Here is a 20300-nt window from a genome sequence, read left to right on the forward strand (position 1 = left end):
TTTATTTATTTGACAGAGAGAGAGAGAGAGCACAAGCAGGGGGAGTGGCAGGCAGGAGAAGCAGGCTCCCCGCTGAGCAGGGAGCCCGACAGGACTGGATCCCAGGACCTGATCATGACCTGAGCCGAAGGCAGACATTTAACCAACTGAGCCACCCAGGCGTCCCATTATTTTTCTTCTCGAGGCTTAAAATTTATCCCACTTTGGCTGGTGGATGCTTCTACAGGTTGGCTCCAGATTCCATTTGATGTCAACCTTAGTTTTTGATAGCTTCACTGCTTCCTGAATTGATAAGATATTCCAGGCTGATTTTGGAGATTTCTTGCCTCTGATGGAAAATCAACCACTTCTCCAAGTAGATCTAATTCTTTTTAGACAAATATGGTATTTGGAGACCACAATCTGAAATCTTGGAGTCCTTATTCCTACCAGGCTAGTAAATGTTTGGTTGGCATTTTGAGTAAATAGACCTTGGAATTTTTTTTTTTTTAATTAAAGAGAGAGAACAGGAGGGGAGGGGCAGAGGGAGAGGGAGAGACACAATCTTAAGCAGGCTTCATGGATCTCATGACCCTGAGATCATGATCTGAGCCTAAATCAAGAGTTGGATGCTTTACCCACTGAGCCACCCAGGTGACCCTGTAAATATTTTTTTTAAGAAAAGTATACCATAAGGAGCACCTGGGTGGCTCAGTTGGTTATGCATCCGCCTTTGGCTTAGGTCATGATCCCAGGGTCCTGGGATTAAGCCCCACATCAGGATCCCTGCTCAGCAGGGAGCCTGCTTCTCCTCCCTCTGCCATTCCCCCAGCTTGTGCTCTCTGGCTCTATCTCTCTGTCAAATAAATAAATAAAATCTTAAAAAAAGAAAAAAGAGAGGTATACCATGAGTTCTAAATGATAATTCTAATTCAAATTTAATATTGCTTAACTACTGGGATACCTGGGTGGCTCAGTCTATTGGGTGTCTACCTTTGGCTCGGGTCATGATCCCAGGGTCCTGGGATGGAGCCCTGCGTCAGGCTCCCTGCTCAGCGGGGAGTCTGCTTCTCCCTCTCTCTCTGCCACTCCCCCTGCTTGTGCTCTCCCTCTCTGTGTCAAATAAATAAATAAATAAATAAATAAATAAATAAATAAATAAATAATAAAATATCTTTTAAAAAAATATTGCTTAACTGCTTTGATTTTTTTAGTTTTTATTTTATTTATTTATTTTTTAAAAAGATTTTATTTATTTATTTGACAGAGAGAGACACAGTGAGAGAGGGAACACAAGCAGGGGGAGTGGGAGAGGGAGAAGCAGGCTCCCTGTCGAGCAGGGAGCCCGATGCGGGGCTCGATCCCAGGACCCTGGAATCATGACCTGAGCCGAAGGCAGTCGCTTAACCAACTGAGCCACCCAGGCGCCCCTTGATTTTATATTTATGTTTTTATACTAAAAAATCTTGATTCTTAAGGCCATTAACATAATTACTTCTTACTAACATTATCATCACTAAAAAGCAGTTTTAGTTCTTTTTTTTTTAATATATTTTTTAAGATTTTATTTATTTATTTGACAGAGAGCAGGAACACAAGCAGAGGGAGTGGGAGAGGGAGAAGCAGGCTTCCCGCGGAGCAGGGAGCCCGATGTGCGGCTCGATCCCAGGACCCTGGGATCATGACCTGAGCCAAAGGCAGACACTTGGCTGAGCCACACAGGTGCCCCAGTGTTAGTTTTTTTGTTTTTTGTTTTTTTAAATGTTTTCCATCCTTAGGGTATATACCTAAGGGATGTGGAGTAAGATAATTGTTTTAAATTCACCTGACATAATTTCCCCTTATGTGGGAAATTAACTGTTCTCTTTTTAAAAATTGTCCTCTAGGCTCAATCTACTCACTTTTTATGAAATAACTTGTTGATAGGTATCCCCAGAAGTCTAAACTAAATGAACTTGGGCTTTATCAGAAGCACTGTCATTCATTCCATTACTTATGGCAGAGGTTTGGGTGGGAAGGAGGGCAGGAGGGTTTGGCAGTCATATGCAAAGGTCTCTTCAATGAACCTTCCTAGGAGGTTTTTCTTTGTGTGTGTGGTAAAATATACATAACATAAAATGAGCCATTTTAACCATTTTTAAGCATACAATTCAGTGGCATTATGTACATTCACACTAATGTCCAACCAACACCACTATCCCTCTCCAGAACTTTTTCATCATACCAAATTGAAACTCTGCACCCATTAAACAATAACTCCCTATTACCTTCCCAGGATTTTTTTTTTTTATTAACATATAAGGTATTATTTGTTTCAGGGGTACTGGTCTGTGATTCAACAGTCTTGCACAATTCACAGCACTCACCATAGCACATACCCTCCCCAACATCTATCACCCAGCCACCCCAGCCCTCCCACCCCCCTCCCCTCCAGCAACCTTCAGTTTGTTTCCTGAGATTAAGAGTCTCTTATGGTTTGTCTCCCTCTCTGGTTTTGTCTTGTTTCATTTTTCCCTCCCTTCCCCTATGATTCTGTCTCGTTTCTCAAATTCCTCATATCAGTGAGATCATATGGTATTTGTCTTTCTCTGATTGACTTATTTTGCTTAGCCTAATACCCTCTAGTTCCATCCACATCGTTGCAAATGGCAAGATTTCATTTTTTGATGGCTGCATAATATTCCTGTGTGTGTGTGTGTGTGTGTGTGTGTGTGTGTGTATACCACAACTTCTTTATCCATTCATCTGTTGATGGACATCTAGGCTTTTTCCACAGTTTGGCTATTGTAGACATTGCTGCTATAAACATTGGGGTGCACGTGCCCCTTTGGATCACTACATTTGTATCTTTGGGGTAAATACCCAGTAGTGCAATTGCTGAGTCCAGAACTGTGATGCCACCAGCTTTGCTTTTCTTTTTCAACATTCCTCGGATATCCGGGGTCTTTTCTGGTTCCGTATACATTTCAGGATTATTTGTTCCATTTCTTTGAAAAAAGTTGATGGTATTTTATAGGGATTGCATTAAATGTGTAGATTGCTCTAGGTAGCATAGACATTTTCACAATATTTGTTCTTCCAATCCATGAGCATGGAACGTTTTTCCATTTCTTTGTGTCTTCCTCAATTTCTTTCATGAGTATTCTATAGTTTTCTGAGTACAGATTCTTTCCCTCTTTGGTTAAATTTATTCCTAGGTATCTTATGGTTTTGGGTGCAATTGTAGATGGAATCGACTCCTTAATTTCTCCTTCTTCTGTCTCCTTGTTGGTGTATAGAAATGCAACTTATTTCTGTGCATTGATTTTATATCCTGCCACTCTTCTCAGGATTTTTAATGTGACTAAATGGAAGGAGCACTTGCTTGCCAGTTGCAGGCTTGGGCACTAAGAAGATGTTGCCTTCCAGGCTGAGCAGGGGTTCTCGCGGTGACTAAGCAGGCTCTGGGGTTAAAGCTCCCGCCCTCACCTATTGTCCCAGCGGGAGGAACCGGTATTTCCGGATTGGGGCCTCAGACCCAGAGATCCCGGCTAAGGGTGAAGTTCATGGGGGAGGGGAACGGAAGCCGATCATAAAAGTTAACTTTCCACCAAAATGACCAACCTGCTTCTCACCCCACCCCCAAGCAAAAACAAAGACCCCAGCACCACCGAGCACCTACAATAATGGCCCACAACCATCCCTCCCCTGGTCTTTGAAAGGGTAGCGTAACCCCTTCCTAGCCCACACTCCTGGAGAGGATCAAAAAGCTGACCAGAGAACGAATAAAGCCAGCAGCACATCGAATCACTTTTGCCCTGGGGCGGAAAGAAAGCACAGCGGCAGTTTCGCAGAGAAGGGAAGAGGCAGGGGAATGGATGTACCGACTGGGGGGACTAGATGGTCCCTGCGGCCACAGTCCCGGCCCCACCGCTGGGTGGCGCGTGCGTGCCCCCCTAGTCGTGCCAACACCCCAAAGTAGAGCTGCAATAAGCTGCGTCTCCTGCTCCAGACTCGGGCACCTGGAACCCTTGGGGTCTCGAGGAAGCAGGTGACGGCCGCTACCCACCCTCCTCCCCTCCGGGGCGCGGCTCTCTGGCTCTCCGCCCGCCCACTCCCCCTGCCACCACCCTGGATTTTTTTTTTTTTTTTCCTTTCTCCCAAACCTCCAAACAGGAAATAGCTTGAGTCCACAATAATACAAGGAGCAGCGACCAAGGCTATTCGTGCCCGCCCATTCCCTGGGCAGCGTCTCGCACTCCGGCTCCGGCCAGGCGCCGCCAGCGACGAGCGCGGGCAGCGCAGGGGACACCCGCCCACCAGCCGGCGCCGCGTCGGAGCGCGTCCCTGCGCCCCCGGGAGCCGCCTTCGTCCTGCGCGGGAGTCCGCCGACTGCGGCCGCCCCCAGCCCGCAGGCGAGTACCCTTCTCCCTCCCCTCCTCGACCCCCAGTCGCGCGCCCCGCGGCCGCCAGGGCTCGGGCGTCGCCGGGGTGCCTCCCACCGGTCGGGACCCTGCGAGCGAGGGATTTGCGGGGTGTGGCGGGGCACTGGCGCCTTGGATCGGCGCGCGAGCGGAGGTGAAGGGCAGCGAGTTGATGCCCCCCCATCTCCCTGTGGATTCGCGGTGCACTTTATTGGGCACTGATTTTTTCCTCTCTGGGGATGCCTAGCGGACTTCTGCCTCCCCGTCCTCCCGGGGGACGACAGCGCATCATAGGTTTCTCTTGGGGGATCGTTTGGAAGTGGGTTCTGCCCGCACCTGTGGCAGCTACAGGTGCCTGGGAGCCACCGTCTTTTTCCTACCTGGCCTGGCGCCTTCTCCCCCAAGAAATAGGGACCGTTTCACTTTCTGTTGAGCTTCTCTTTAACCAGGATAAAAGGGCCTCTGAGCTTCTGTTGGCGCAGCCGGCGTTTGCGGTAGTGGAAGGGGTAGGAGCTGGGGCCATGGGGCCGAGGGAGGCGCTGGTTGGTTGCAAGCAGGTGGGGATTGCCAGCAGTCTCGGGCGGGTCTCAGCCACGGGGCTTGCAAACCCCGCACCACCGAGAGCCCGACTGCACAGTCCGGAGCTGCCCGCGGGCCAGTTACCCGCGGAGCCGCGATCTGTGCCCCAAGCGCCGAAGAGCCTTCGAGGGTTTTCCCCCCTTCCCTCTAACATGCGGGGCGTTGTCAGTGTTCAAGGCTGCAGGGCTCTTCTATAGGGAACTCAGTCAAAACCGAGTTGGAGATCTTTCTGTTGGATAAAGGCCACTGAATTCCAGGCATTCTTCGAGCTTGAGAAGTACTGTTTTGAAGTCTGCGTGAAGACTTTCTGCGAAACTGCCTCTCTGTCAACTGTCCTAGCCGCCTGTGGCAGCTTCCTAGTCCCGGAGGTGGGTGGGGACGCCTTGGGAAGCCCCCTGGTCATGACGGCTTTCTGTGCGTCTAAACGCATTTTTACAAACGGTGGTTGGCAGATAATTTCCGTCCTTAACCAGTTCTCCTGAGAGGTGTGATCAACCCTCGTTTCCCGGTGAGGGGCCCGTGGTTCTTGAAGGTTAGATGGAGGGGGCTCTGGGGCCTTGCGGCTTCACCTGGGGGCCTGTTAAAAGTGGGCCCAGACCTGCTGGTTCAAGACCCCCCGGGGATCGTTTGCACAATAACGTTTGAAAAGCACCGGCCTAGGGTATCTTGGGGTGGAGTACTCTGTCCATTGTGAAGAAGTGATTTACAATACGCACATTTTCATCAAGTCCTACGTTTGAACCTTCATTTTGCCAAAGCAGGACAAACACACTTAAGCCGCAGGGGTCACAGCCCCTCCACCGCAGTGTCAGGCTCCTCAACGAGATTTGGACATGTGATTAGCATACTAGCCTGTGAATTTTTTGTTTCTGGATACTTTTATTCTTTGACTGTTATTATTTTTTTCTTTTTTTGAAAATTATTTTAATTCAGTTAATTAACATATAATGTATTATTGGTTTCAGAGGTACAGGTCAGTGATTCATCAGTCTTATATAATACTCAGTGCTCATTACATCACATGCCCTCCTTAATGTCCATCCCGCAGTTACCCTATCCCCCCAAAACCCTTCTTTGGCTTATTATTATGATAAAATATATATAACATGAAATTCACCATTTTAATCGTTTTAAATGTATGATTCAGTGACGTTAAGTACACTGACAATGCAACCATCCCGACTCTCCATTTCCAGAACTTTTTCATTGTTCCAAACAAAAACTCTACCCATTAAACAATACCCCATTCTCCCCTCTCCTCAGCCCCACAACTTCTGGATACTTTAAATGATATGTTTTTGTAGGGTGGAGAAAAGGCTGAATCGGAATGTAAAGTAAAAGTAAAATCATGTTCAAAGAAAATATATAAACATGTAGAGATTCCTGGGTCACTGTCCTGGTGGACATGGTACTATAGCTCCAGGTTCTTAGAGTGCATATGCTTTCTTTAAACAAACAACCCAAAACTCATGAGGGTTTCCTTTTTGTTTTGGCTGCAAAGGAATGGAGCTATCAGGGCTCAAACGCACTGATTAACTAGATGCACATTAATAACTAGATGCCTGGTGACATTTATCTGTTTCTTTTAACTGGCTTTATTTTAGGTATCCTGTTTATATTGGGTTTATTATTATTTTTTTAACAGTGACTCAAACACATTTTTGAAAGTAGTTGAATAAACCTTAAGGAAAAAGTTGGTGCGGGGCACCTGGGTGGCTCAGTCGGTTACGCGTCTGCCTTTGGCTCAGGTCATGATCCCAGGATCCTGGGATTGAGCCCCACATTGGGCTCCCTGCACGGCAGGGAGCCTGCTCCCTCTCCCCCTCCTCCCCACTCATGCTGTCTCTCTCTGTCAAATAAATAAAATCTTCGGGCGCCTGGGTGGCTCAGTTGGTTAAGCGACTGCCTTCGGCTCAGGTCATGATCCTGGAGTCCCGGGATCGAGTCCCGCATCGGGCTCCCAGCTCGGCAGGGAGTCTGCTTCTCCCTCTGACCCTCCTCCCTCTCCTGCTCTCTGTCTCTCATTCTCTCTCTCAAAAAATAAATAAATAAAATCTTAAAAAAAAAAAAGTTTTAAATAAATAAAATCTTCAAAAAAAGAAAAAAAAGGAAAAAGTTGCTTGGTAAATATAGGAGGAGGTCACAGCAAGACTTCAGAAAGCAGATTTGAAATAATTTTCCCAAATTACCCAAACTATGTATTTTGTTTCTGCTTTCATGTTAAATGAGTCTAATGGTCCAACAACATTATTTCTAGTTATAAAAATGTTTGTATAATTGAGGAAAGCCTTGTAATAATGAAATGTAAGATGCATTTGTCTGCATCTGCTTAAAATTGCCCAGCTTGTGATTTGGGGACATGCATTTCAATGAGAACATAAATATGAATTGGCAAACTAAGAAAAGCGGTTTCATTCATGAGCTAAGAGAGTCATTGTTATGGGTCAAGGATGTGGTTTCAGGGTGCCTGGCTGGCTCAGTAGAGCATGTATCTCTTGGGATTGTGAGATGGAGCCCCATGTTGGGTGTAGAAATTACTTAAAAATAAAATCTTTAAAAATTACTTTAAGAATCTCTAAAGATAAAATCTCTTTTAAAAATCTCTAAAAAAAAAAAAAAGAATGTGGTTTCTAATACATAAGTGATCAAGGATATTGGGAAGATTTACTAAGTAGCTGAGTAGTGGGAAATCCTTCAAATTCTTCCCAGATTCTTTTATCTTTTAGTAAGATACTTGACTTTTCCTGTGTTATGACCTTTATCGGAAAGAAGCTATTGACTTGTAGGAAGGAACTTACAGCTTCCTTTGACTGAAAAATCCCTTTGAAATGAGGAATAAAAGATAATTCAAATGGGCAAAATTAGACAAAAATTCTCCCTCTTGAGGATATTCTTGTATTTGCAGAAATTCAGATTGTTGTCTCCTTGTAATGGTAGTAAGGCAAAAGAGAAAAGGTTTTCCTTCTTCTGCTGCGTTCTCTTCTGAAATAGCACTATAATTCAGAGTTTTATTTGGTGAACAAATGCTGTTTTGTAGTCCACACATGAGAAAAAAATTCCTTAGAACGTGTCCAGTGAATGTTTTTTTCAGTGATGCCAGAGGAATCATTTGGGGAGTTTAGTAAAAATGGATGACGTTGCTCATCATTCTCAAGATCTGAGGTTTTAGTAGCCCGAATATTTGAAAGAACCCACTGGTCTCTATTTGATTTATTTTTTATTTTTTTTAAAGGAGAATTTGAAGTGTTTTATTTTTTTTATTTTTTTCCCAAAGATTTTATTTATTTGTCAGAGAGAGAGAGCAAGTGAGCACAAGCAGGGGAAGCAGCAGGCAGAGGGAGAATTTATTTGAGACAGAACGAGCACAAGCAGGGAGGAGGGTTAGAGGGAGAGGGAGAAGCAGACTCCCCACTCGGCAGGGAGCCTGAACCGGGGCTCGATCCCAGGACCCTGAGATCATGACCTGAGCTGAAGGTAGACCCTTAACTGACTGAGCCACCCAGGCGTTCCTGGACTATTTGATTTAGAATCCATGCCTGTTGCAAATTAGGTACTTTCCGACACATTTTCATTAAATCTTTATAATGACCTTGAGAGAGGTATTTTTTCTCTCATTTTACAGATGAGAAAACTGAAGCCAGTTGTGGTCTTCCTACCCTAGACCATGGTTCTTTCCATTGTTCTTCCATGTAGAATTGTCCCTGTCTACAAATCCCCCTTCACCTCCAAGAAGCTATGTATTCATTAATATCTTAATTTTTTTTTTTTTAGGATTTTATTTATTTGACACAGAGAGAGAGACACAGCAAGAGAGGGAACACGAGCAGGGGGAGTGGGAGAGGGAGAAGCAGGCTTCCCGCGGAGCAGGGAGCCCGATGCGGGGCTCGATCCCAGGACCCTGGGATCATGACCTGAGCCGAAGGCAGACGCTTAACCAACTGAGCCACCCAGGCGCCCCGTATTCATTATCTTTTGGAACATCAGGTACTACATGCACTAGGTCCTTAGGCAAATAAAAAGATGAGCCAAAACTGAAATAAATTCCCAAAGAGCAAAGGATTTAAAAGTAAGACCTCTAATGAGTGATCAGTTAGATTATACTTGTCTTGGGGCGCCTGGGTGGCTCAGTCGTTGAGCGTCTGCCTTCGGCTCGGGTCATGGTCCCGGGGTCCTGGGGTCGAGCCCCGCGTCGGGCTCCTTGCTCGGCGGCCTGCGTCTCCCTCTCCCACTACCCCTGCTTGTGTTCCCTCTCTCGCTGTGTCTCTCTCTGTCAAAAAATAAATAAAATCTTTAAAACAAAAAAGATTATCCTTGGCTTGAATGTAGCATTATTGTAGCTGAGCAAGATGTGGGTATTCTCCTTACTGAGATAGTCAGCCTTGCCATCTCTGCACATAGGCCAGTCAGTAGCTATGTGACACCCTGAGATGCTACAGAGTATGGAAGAAAGGACACAGGATTTAGGTGCAGGACTAACATCTGCCCTGAACACCTGACTGGGGGGAGTAAACCTCATATACTCTTGAGTGTCCACATTTCTAAATAGAAAGATAGGGGCATAATTATCTCCCTTTAAGATTATAGTAAGGACTGCAAAGAACCTTATTTGTAAAAGTGCTTGTAAATTTTATTTATTTTCATTTTTTTAAAAGATTTTGTTTATTTATTTGACAGAGAGGGGAAGTGGGAGGGGGAGGAGAAGCGGGCTTCCCGCTGAGCAGGGAGCCCGACGCGGGGCTCGATTCCAGGACCCTGGGATCACAACCTGAGCTGAAGGCAGACACTTAACGACTGGGCCACCCAGGCGTCCCAAGTGCTTGTAAATTTTAAAATGATAGTAGAAATCTATCTCTTATTTTCATTTGGGAGAAATTTATAATGCAAAAAAGACAGAGGAAGCTACATATTTGAGGTACCTAATACTTTTTAGTTAACTGAATCTGTAATTCTCTTCTTGCTTTAGGCCATTAAGAAAGTAATTTTATTGGGACCCCTGGGTGGCTCAGTCGGTTAAGCGTCCAACTCTTGAATTCGGCTCAGGTCATGGTCTCAGGGTCGTGAGGTTGAGCCCCATGCCCGGCACTGCACTGAGCGTGGAGGCTGCTTAAGATTCTCTCTCTCCTTCTCCATCTGCCCCTCCCCCCGCTCACACACACTCTTTCTCTTTCTCTCTCTCAAAAAAATTAATAATAATTTTACTGAGATATAATTCACATGCCATACAATTCACCTATTTTAAGTATACAATGCATTGGTTTTGAGTATATTCCCAGAGTTGTGCAACCATTACCATAATCAACTTCAGGATATTTTTATTGCCAGGTATTCTAAAAAGAATACCACTCCTCCATGAACCTTTTCCATCCCCTAGCTGGCATCTCCCAATCCCTTTCCCTCCCCATGCTAAACAACCACTAATCTACTTTCTGTCTACAGATTTGCTTATTCAGGACCTTTCATATAAATGGAATTACACAGTATGTGGTCCTGTATATCTGGCCTTTTTTTCATTTAGCATAATGTTTTCATGGTTTATCTACACGGTAGCATGATTCAGTGCTTTACTCTTCTTATTGCCAGTTAATGGTCCATTGTATGTTTATGCCACATTTTGTTTATCCATTCATCTGTTGATGGACACTTGGGTTGCTTCCATTTTTTGGCATAATATTATGAATAATGCTGCTGTGAACATTCATGTACAAATGTTTTTATGTGGGCATATGTTTTCATTCCTTTTGGGTGCATACCTACAAGTGAAAAACAGATGATAACTCTGTGTTTGACATTTTCAGGAATGGCCAGACGACTTTCCAAAGTAGCTGTACCACTTTAGGCTCCTATCAGCAATGTATGACACCTCCAATTTCCCAACATCTTCATCAACACTTCTTGTCTTTTTTATTTTAGCCATCCTAGTTGGTGTGACGTTTGTTTTTTTTTTAAGATTTTATTTTTATGTATTTGAGAGAGAGAGAGTGTGTGTGTACATGCGTGCAAGCAGAGGTGGGGGGCGGAGAGGGAGAGGGGCAAGCAGACTCAGTGCTGAGGGCTGAGCCTGCCATGGGGCTCTATCCCTCGACCTGAGATCACAACTTGAGACCACCACCTGAACCGAAATCAAGAGCCAGAAGCTCAAATGACTGGGCCATCCAGGCGCCCCTGTGTGACGTGGTTTTTTTGATTCACATTTTCTGATGGCTAATGATGTTGAGCATCTTTTCATGTGCTTATTTATTAGGCCATTTGTTCCTGACTTTTTTTCCTTTTATTCTTTTTAATTTTTATTTATTTATTATTTATTTGAGAGAGAGAGAAAGAGAGAGAGCAGGAGGAGGGGCAGAGGGAGAAGCAGACTCCCGGCTGAGTAGAGAGCCCGACATGGGGCTCGATCCCAGGAACCCCGGGATTATGACCTGAGCAGAAGGCAGACGCTTAAGTGACTGAACCACCCAGGCACCCCACTTTTATTCTTTTTTAAAGGAAAACTAGACAGAGAAAGGAAAATCAGTTTTTAATAGATTCCCTAGTTTCCATGGTTTAGGACAGTGAAAATGTAAATTGAGCCCATTGCTCTTTTGAAATTTTGAAAGTTCTGGCTCATCCTTTTATTTGCCTTAGGGCCTCATGCGGGTAGTACCTGATGTTCCAAAGGATTTGAGTGAAGAATTAATGAATATGTAGTTTCTTCGAGATGAAGGGGAGTAAGTAGGCAGGGACCTATTATTCTACATGCTGATTTAATGCACACGAAAAAATCATGCACCTCTCAAACGTTAATAACACACCAAATGTGTGCACATCACACCCCCCCCCAAAAAAAGGATTGGTGCTAATAATGGACATTTGAAACACTTTAACTAAAATATTGTTTGATATTGTGCAGGTTAATATTTATCCATTCTACTTATTAAAACATACAGTAAAATGCTTTAAAAATCCTATTAGTAAATTGTTTATATATACAATATATTGTCTGTATTTTATTGGGGTACTCTTCATGTACCTCCAGATGGAGGATACACTGATAGACATTTTTGCCTGAGTTAGTTCATTTTGTTTTTTCTTTCCCAAGCTGCACGGCAATGTTTTGCTCTGTAGTCGCGTGGAGAATTACCTTCATGCCCTACAGTCACAAATTAATCATGAATTTTAAAAATATCTGTTGCATTTTGGAGGCCCACCATATCGAACTTGGGTTGTGCTGTTTTGCTCTTGTATTACTGGGAAATGTAGGCAGCATTACGAGAAATAGGGAATTAGGCTGGATTTAGAAACATTTGAGAATTGTTTGAGACAGCCACAGGATAAACAAGTGCAAGTGTGTAGTGGGTTCTCAAACATTAACCATCTGCATCGCCTGGACGGCTTGTCCAAACACATATCTGCAGCTGCACTCCCTGAGTTTTTAGCTTCTGATTTGGTGGGTCTGGGGTGGAGCTTGAGAATCTGCCTCTCTAACAAGTAATCAGGCAATGCTGATGCTGCTGGTCTGGGGATTGTGTGTTGAGAACCAGTGGTTTGGAGGCATTTGGGAGTGTCAGACTGGAGCAAGAGTCGGGGAAGGGACAAAGCTGGAGGGTAGCTGGGTGCCCTGTGCATGCAGGAGCTTGGTGGAGCCAGGGGAGGGGGTAGCATCTGAGGGAGGCAGACACGAGTGCTGGGAACTGAAATGCAGGGATGCGGTGGGGAGGGGTGGCTGGAGGAAGAGAAACCCCTGAGATAGGGAAGGCAGGGGCAGAAGGCTCTGAGGAGACCAGGCCCACAGACTCTGTGTAAACTGGGGAGTAAGGGCATGTCTGCGGGGTTGGTTGCAGAGTGGGGAGGGATGGGCTGTCACTGGCTAGTGGATGCTGTAGTTGTATGGGCCTGGCTTTTCCACCCCTTCCAGGAAGCCCAGCATTACCGGATAGTGGGATATGCTGCTTGGGGACCCCAGGGTCAAGTGTGCACTTTCCTCATCAGACCAGAAGCCCCGTTAGTCCTTCAGGCCACAGTCCTGGAGTCACTACTGAACCCTCTCCCTCTTCTTGCCTGTCACCACCAATCATACTTAGCTTAGAACCAAGGTGAGCTTTGTCAACCAGGAGCAAGAACCCTTTATGCAGGTAGTGACCTTGAATTTTGCTTTTCTTCCCTTCATGTATTTGCTGTTCAGCTTAATAGCTTTAGGATCTGTGCTACTAAGTGTCTAGTCTCCTTAGTGTAACTGGGCATAAGCCGATTCAGAGCAGGGGTGCTGACGTCCGGGTTATGAAGGTCGGGTTTGCTACAGAAGAGAAAGCCAAGAAGGACAGTGGCAACCCAGCGCTCTGGGGTCTTCTGAAGCTGAGCTGTGTTCCATCCTTCCTGCTGGTTTCATGCAGTTCAGACAAACATCCCCTAATTTTATTTTACATTTAATTTTAAAGGAATCTTCATTGTATCTGAGGATGTAGAGCATTTCTTTTGAGTTTTGGAAGAAGGCCAAATACTGCCCATGGTGTTCTAGGTTATCATTTGGGGGTACCTGTCGTTAGCAGAGAGGGTTTACTGTCAGTGGCTATGAACTAGCTGCTCAGCTCTGCCTGGTACTTGCTGGTCGGCCAGGAGCTGAGTTAGTCCCTTTACTCTACTTTAGACTTGTCTGGCCCTGATCCCACTCAGCCAGTTGCACACCTTTGCATTCCTGCCAGGCCCCTGTGGGCTCTCCTCCTGTAACAGACAGGACTGGACAGGAAGCATTTTGCAACGCTTCTCCTGTGCAGAGACAGTGTCTTGGCGTCCCCAGGACCACCCCCAGCTTCAGTGATTTTTTTTTTTTTTTTTAAGATTTTATTTATTTATTTGACAGAGAGAGACACAGCGAGAAAGGGAACACAAGCAGGGGGAGTGGGAGAGGGAGAAGCAGGCTTCCCACCAAGCAGGGAGCCCGATGTGGGGCTCGATCCCAGGACCCTGAGATCATGACCTGAGCCGAAGGCAGACGCTTAATGGCTGAGCCACCCAGGCACCCCACTTCAGTGATTTGTAAGAGGACTCACAAGACTTAGCACAGAGTTATCACTATGATTATTGTAGTCATGGATACAAAGCAAAATCGGCAAAGGGAGAAGGTGCACAGAGCAAAGTCTAGGACTTGCTCTGTCGGCATTCCCTGCGGAGCAGGTGCCAGAAGTTCAGGTTCCCAGAAGGAAAGCTGGTATTAGGATAAATTACACTGTTTGTGCAAACAGTTTAGGGAGAGTGAGGCACCCTTACCAGCCCTGGGAATGGTGGGAAACTTCCCCAAGTCCAAGCTTCCAGACTCCAGCCAAGGGCCAACCTTCTAAGCATCCTTTCAAAGGGTGTTAACTATTTTGTGCACTGATGGGGATGAGGATGGAAGGGGAGAGTGGTGACAGAAGCCCCTGCATTTTGGGAAGGGGTCTGTCCATGCAGCTTGAGTCCAGTGCTGCAGGAGCTTTTCTTTGTCTGACCAGGGTGGGAGAGGGTGGAAGTGAACTTGGGGTTTGCATGCAGATCTTGGTTTTAGGATGATAAATAGATTCCTTTACCGAAGGGACAAAGAAGGGCAGTAGTGCACATTAGAAAAGAGGTCAAAACCCTCTTCATTCATTTTTTTTTTTTTTAAGATTTTATTTATTCATTTGACAGAGAGAGAGAGAGACACAGCGAGAGAGGGAACACAAGCAGGGGGAGTGGGAGAGGGAGAAACAGGTTTCCCGCTGAGCGGGGAGCCAGATGCGGGGCTCGATCCCAGGACCCTGGGATCATGACCTGAGCGGAAGGCAGACGCTTAAATGACTGAGCCACCCAGGTGCCCCTCATTCTTTTCATTATAACTTACAAAGAAAAATCTCGGGGCTCCTGGGTTCAACATCCAACTCTTCATCTCGGCTGGGGTTGTGGTCTCAGGGTCCTGAGATCTGTGTCCGCCTAGGGCTCCACACTCAGTGGGGAGTCTGCTTGGGATTCTTTCTCTCCCTCTGCTCCCCTCCCACACTCTAATAAATAATAAATAAATAAAATCTTTAAAAAAAAAGTAATCTCTACTCAGAACATGGGGCTTGAACTCACGACTCTGAGATCAAGAGTCACTCTCCCATGCACTCATGTATTCTTTTTTTTTAAAAGATTTTATTTATTTATTTGACAGAGAGAGAGAGAGATCACAAGCAGGGGGAGTGGCAGGCAGAGGGAGAGGGAGAAGCAGGCTCCCCGCTGATCAAGGAGCCCGATGTGGGGCTTGATCCCAGGACCCGGGGATCATGACCAGAGCTGGAGGCAGACGCTTAACGACTGAGCCACCCAGGCGTCCCTGCACTTGTGTATTCTTTTTTTTTTTTTTTAAGATTTTTTTTTTTAAGATTTTATTTATTTATTTGAGAGAGAGAGAATGAGATAGAGAGCATGAGAGGGGGGAGGGTCAGAGAGAGAGGCAGACTCCCTGCTGAGCAGGGAGCCCGACGCGGGACTCGATCCCGGGACTCCAGGATCATGACCCGAGCCGAAGGCAGTCGCCCAACCAACTGAGCCACCCAGGTGCCCTGCACTTGTGTATTCTTAACACACACTCTTAATGCCTGTACTCTACCAGGCAACGTGCCAGGTGCTAGGGATACAATGGTGGGCAGAGCAGAGTCTGCTCTCACGAGACCCACCTTCTAGAGGGAGACAAATAAATGGCAGTTACATTTCATTATGATGGTGACATACCAAGGGCCCCAAGGCACCTGCCCAGGCTCAGTGAGTGTAAAGAAGGCATGAATTTTATAATCAGACCAACCTGGGTAGGAATCACACCTCTACTACTTATTACCCGTGTGGCCGTGGGCAAACTGCCTAGTCACATGGTGCCTGAATGTCTTCATCTGAAAACAGGGAGATGTTATAACCACTTCTTAAGCTGGTTGTGAAAATCGAACAAGGTAATGCATGCAGAATGCTCATCTCAGTGACTGGAACAGTGGATGTGTTCGCTACATAATGGCTGAGTGGCATCTAGGCCGGAGAAGGCTGTGTTAGCTGGAGGGAATGGTATCCGCCCTACCCTTGCTCTGTGTAGACTCTGCTGCCTGTCTCTCTCTGGCCCTGGGCTCAGAGGTGCTCGCTCTGCTTACTTGTCTGAGAACGCTCTTTGCTGTTATGCTTTTTCTGGCTCTTGGGGATACTTTCCTCTCTGCCTGATGCTTCAGATCTTTTTGTCAGCCTAAGGGATATCTGCATATTTTTAAGACCTAACCCAAGTACCTTCCCTATGAAGGTTTTCCCAAGCTAGGATGCTCAGACAGAATTGTCCCCTCTCCCTGTTGTCCCACAGTCACTCACATCCCTATTATGTCCCTTCGTTAGACTGGGTGATTCTTGAGGGCGGGGAGGCCTGGGTATTTCTGTATGTCCAGTGTCAATCAGTGTTGGATAGGGAGTGGTTCAGTGGTTGTCCAACCAGTGAATGAATGAGAGTGTTGGGTTGGACTAGAAAACTCAGTAGGAAATTGACATAGTGTCAGCAAAATAGGCCTCCACCCTCAGAGCAGAGCTTACAGTCTGGAGGGGGAGGCAGCTGGTAAACAGGTAAATACAAATACGTAATTAGAGACTGAGGAGTGACACAAGACAGCAGTCTGGCCCAGCTGCAGGCACAAGGGTGGCTGGAATAGGGAGACAGATGGGGTCCGAATGTTGATGCTCTGAGCAGTGTGCACTCACTTTCTGGAGCCTGGCTGATGCTGGAGGCTGGAAGGACTGGTCAGGCAGAGGGCCCCACCAGGAGAGCCAGGAGTCCTCCAGATGGGAAGACATAGGCAGATCAAAGGCTAGTGGCGCCTCAGCAGCCAAAGGGCAGGACCGAGAGGAGATCTAAGTGGACACTTGGGGAGTCAAAGTGGTTCACTCCAGAGCACTGAAAATGGGTTGAGGAACCCAGGGCTGATTGAGGGAGTGGCACCCACTGAGCTGAAAGACCTGTCTGAGCTGGATCTAGGACCTTAGTCCATTCAGGCTTCCATAACAGGATGCCATAGACTGGGGGGCTTAAACAACAGACATTTATTTTTCACAGTTCTGGAGGCCGGGAAGTGCGAGAGAAGGGTGCCAGCAGGGTGGGGTTCTTGGTGAGGGCCCTCTTCCTGGCTTGCAGAAGGCCACCTTCTCACTGTGTGCTCCCATGGTTTTTCTGGGGTGCATGAGCATGGATAGAGAGAGTGATCTTGCTCTCCCTCTTCTTGGGAGGGCACTTACCCAGTTATGAGGATCTTGATTTCATGACCTCATCTAAACCTAATTTACCTCCCAAACACCTCACGTCCACATACCATCATCCGAGGGATTAGGGCTTCAATTGCAGAATTTTGGAGGGACATATTCAGTCCATAGAACCTGGGCCAGTAAGTATTTGCTGAGTAAAGAATAATAGCACTTCATATGGTCCAGGCCCTAAGAGTTTTGCATATGTTCATAGAATTTAATTCTCACCCAATCTTAACAAGTGGGTGCTACTATCATTCCCTATTTACAGATGAGGAGACTGAGGCTCAGAGAGTTTAAAAGACTTGCCAGGGCCACTCAGCTAATTAAGTATGAAGCTGGGATTCAAACACAGGCAGTCTGGTTCTAGAGTGTAGGGTCTAAACCATTATACCTTGCTGCCTCTTTTTTTTTTTTTTAAGATTTTTATTTATTTATTTGAGACAGAGAGAATGAGAGACAGAGAGCATGAGAGGGAGGAGTGTCAGAGGGAGAAGCAGACTCCCTGCCGAGCAGGGAGCCCGATGCGGGACTCGATCCCGGGACTCCAGGATCATGACCTGAGCCGAAGGCAGTTGCTTAACCGACTGAGCCACCCAGGCGCCCTCCTTGCTGCCTCTTTTTTTTTTTTTTAATTTTTTTAAATTTTTTATTCTTATGTTAATCCCCATACATTACATCATTAGTTTTAGATGAAGTGTTCCATGATTCATTGTTTGTGCACAACACCCAGTGCTCCATGCAGAATGTGCCCTCCTCAATACCCATCACCAGGCTAACCCATCCTCCCACCCCCCCTCCCCTCTAGAACCCTGTTTGTTTTTCAGAGTCCATCGTCTCTCATGGTTCGTCTACCCCTCCGATTTCCCCTGCTTCATTCTTCCCCTCCCGCTACCTTCTTCCTCCTCTTTTTTTCTTCTTAACATACATTGCATTATTTGTTTCAGAGGTACAGATCTGAGATTCAACAGTCTTGCACAATTCACAGCGCTTACCAGAGCACACACCCTCCCCAGTGTCCATCACCCAGTCACCCCATCCCTCCCACCCCACCCCCCACTCCAGCAACCCTCAGTTTGTTTCCTGCGAATAAGAATTCCTCATATCAGTGAGATCATATTGATACATGTCTTTCTCTGTTTGACTTATTTCACTCAACATAATACCCTCCAGTTCCATCCACGTCGTTACCTTGCTGCCTCTTAATAAGGAAGTAAAACCCAATATTATTGGGTGTCTGTCATATGCTGGTTCCTGAGCAAGGAGAAGTACTAGAGATACAAAGATGAATAGGACATCATACCTACCTTCTGGGCCATCATAGAAAGCTCAGGGAGACAGACCTGTAAAAACATAATTTTTTGAGGCCAGTTAAAATGTGCTGTTGAGCCCAACAAGGAACTGTCTCTCACTTTTCCTATGGGACATAGAACCATCAGCGGAGGGAAGTGTTTTCCTATTTCAAATGTGTCCAATGGCAGAAGTGCTCACAAAAAAAAATCTATCGTTGGGGCGCCTGGGTGGCTCAGTCGTTGGGCGTCTGCCTTCGGCTCAGGTCATGATCCCGGGGTCCTGGGATCGAGCCCCGCATCGGGCTCCCTGCTCCGCGGGAGGCCTGCTTCTCCCTCTCCCACTCCCCCTGCTTGTGTTCCCTCTCTCGCTGTGTCTCTCTCTGTCAAATAAATAAATAAAATCTTAAAAAAAAAAAAAATCTATTGTTTAGGAAATAGTGGGCTGATTCATCAAATTAAAATTTGCTCTTTATTTTTAGTAGCGTGTACAGTATAATGAGAATAATTACATGATGGTAACAGGTACCCTAAACTTGATAATACTGTCCAGATACAGGTTGGGAAAAAGCAGAACCAGTTATGTAAAAAAAGCTTTTTTAAACAAAAATTTTGGATAGTTTTTTTTTTTTTTAAGATTTTATTTATTTATTTGACAGAGAGAAACACAGCGAGAGAGGGAACACAAGGAGGGGGAGTGGAGAGGGAGAAGCAGACTCCCCGCTGAGCAGGGAGCCTGATGCGGGGCTCGATCCCAGGACCCTGGGATCATGACCTGAGTCAAAGGCAGACGCTTAACTAAACTGAGCCACCCAGGTGCCCCTTACAGGAAAGTTTTAAATGAGAAGCCGATCTTGAGTGAGTGAGCGCTCCAGCAGTTACAGCAGACCCTTGCACTGACTTCCCACACGGGCAGAGTGCTGTCTGCACAGCCCTGGTCTTTCTCACTTGTACCTAAGAGTTTGAAGTGCGATTCAGCTTCTTGAATTCCCGTTTTAATGGATTCAGCTTCCGCTACCAGAGACCAGCTCATTCTCACACTATCAGACATTGGCGCATCTTGAACACGGAGGATTTTTTTCCTAGCTGGTTTGCTATGAAGCCTGGGCTGGACCAAATCGCAGGCTGGACATGTCCAGGCCACCAGGTACTTCTGGGCTTTTGTCTTTCTCCATCACAGGGCAAAACTTCACAAGAGTTTTACATTTTTTTCACTTTAGGCAGCGTTATGAGTTGAATCGTATTTCCCCCCCCCCACCGCCCCCCAAATTCATATGTTGGAGTCCTAATGCCTAGTCCTTCAGAATGTGACCTTATTTGGAGATGGGGTCTTTACAGAGGTAATGAAGTTAAAATGAGGTCATTAGGGTGGGCCCTAATTGAATACGACTGGTGTCCTTTTAAGAAGAGGACGTTTGGATGCAGACAGGTACAGAGGGAAGATAACGTAATGTCACAGGGAGAAGACAGCCATCTACAAGCCAAGGAGAGAGCCCTGCCTCGTGGTCCTCAGAACGAACCAACCTGTCAACACCTTGATCTTGCACTTCCAGCCTCCAGAACCATGAGCTGAATAAATTGTAAGATTTCTGCTGGTTAAGCTCCCTAGTATGAGGTACTTTGTTACGGCAGCCCTAGCAAACTAATTTGGGCAGAGTAAGAAATTCTGCCTGAAACCAAGTGAACTGCTAAGACAGCAGCTGTAACGACACACTCCACCTTCTCCCACTGATATCCCGGGAGAGTGAGGCTGGGGCTCACATAATCGGGTTCTTCTGCCTTAAAACTACACAGTGTCTTCTGGGTTCATCAGGATTATAGC

General features: G+C 46.1%; 1 protein-coding gene and 1 long non-coding RNA gene across 3 annotated transcripts in view; one reads left to right on the forward strand and one right to left on the reverse strand.

Moving 5' to 3' along the window:
- LOC135362676 (uncharacterized) overlaps positions 1-5308 on the reverse strand; it is a 62144-nt gene extending 56836 nt beyond the window's left edge. The window contains exon 1 of the long non-coding RNA XR_010407624.1: positions 4763-5308. This is a non-coding gene — a long non-coding RNA (uncharacterized LOC135362676). The remainder of the gene's footprint in view (positions 1-4762) is intronic.
- The window catches only part of TJP2 (tight junction protein 2), a 126734-nt gene continuing 110547 nt past the window's right edge, over positions 4114-20300 (forward strand). Inside the window, exon 1 of one of the 2 annotated variants that reach the window (XM_054509157.2) lies at positions 4114-4373. The gene's annotated coding sequence lies outside the window, so the exon portion shown is untranslated. The remainder of the gene's footprint in view (positions 4374-20300) is intronic. The other variant, XM_045882226.3, reaches the window with a different exon arrangement.

The sequence above is a fragment of the Mirounga angustirostris genome, unplaced genomic scaffold (assembly GCF_029215605.1).
Source record: "Mirounga angustirostris isolate CCGP_5_RB_7025 unplaced genomic scaffold, mMirAng1.0.hap1 SCAF_15, whole genome shotgun sequence".
NCBI lineage: Eukaryota > Metazoa > Chordata > Mammalia > Carnivora > Phocidae > Mirounga > Mirounga angustirostris.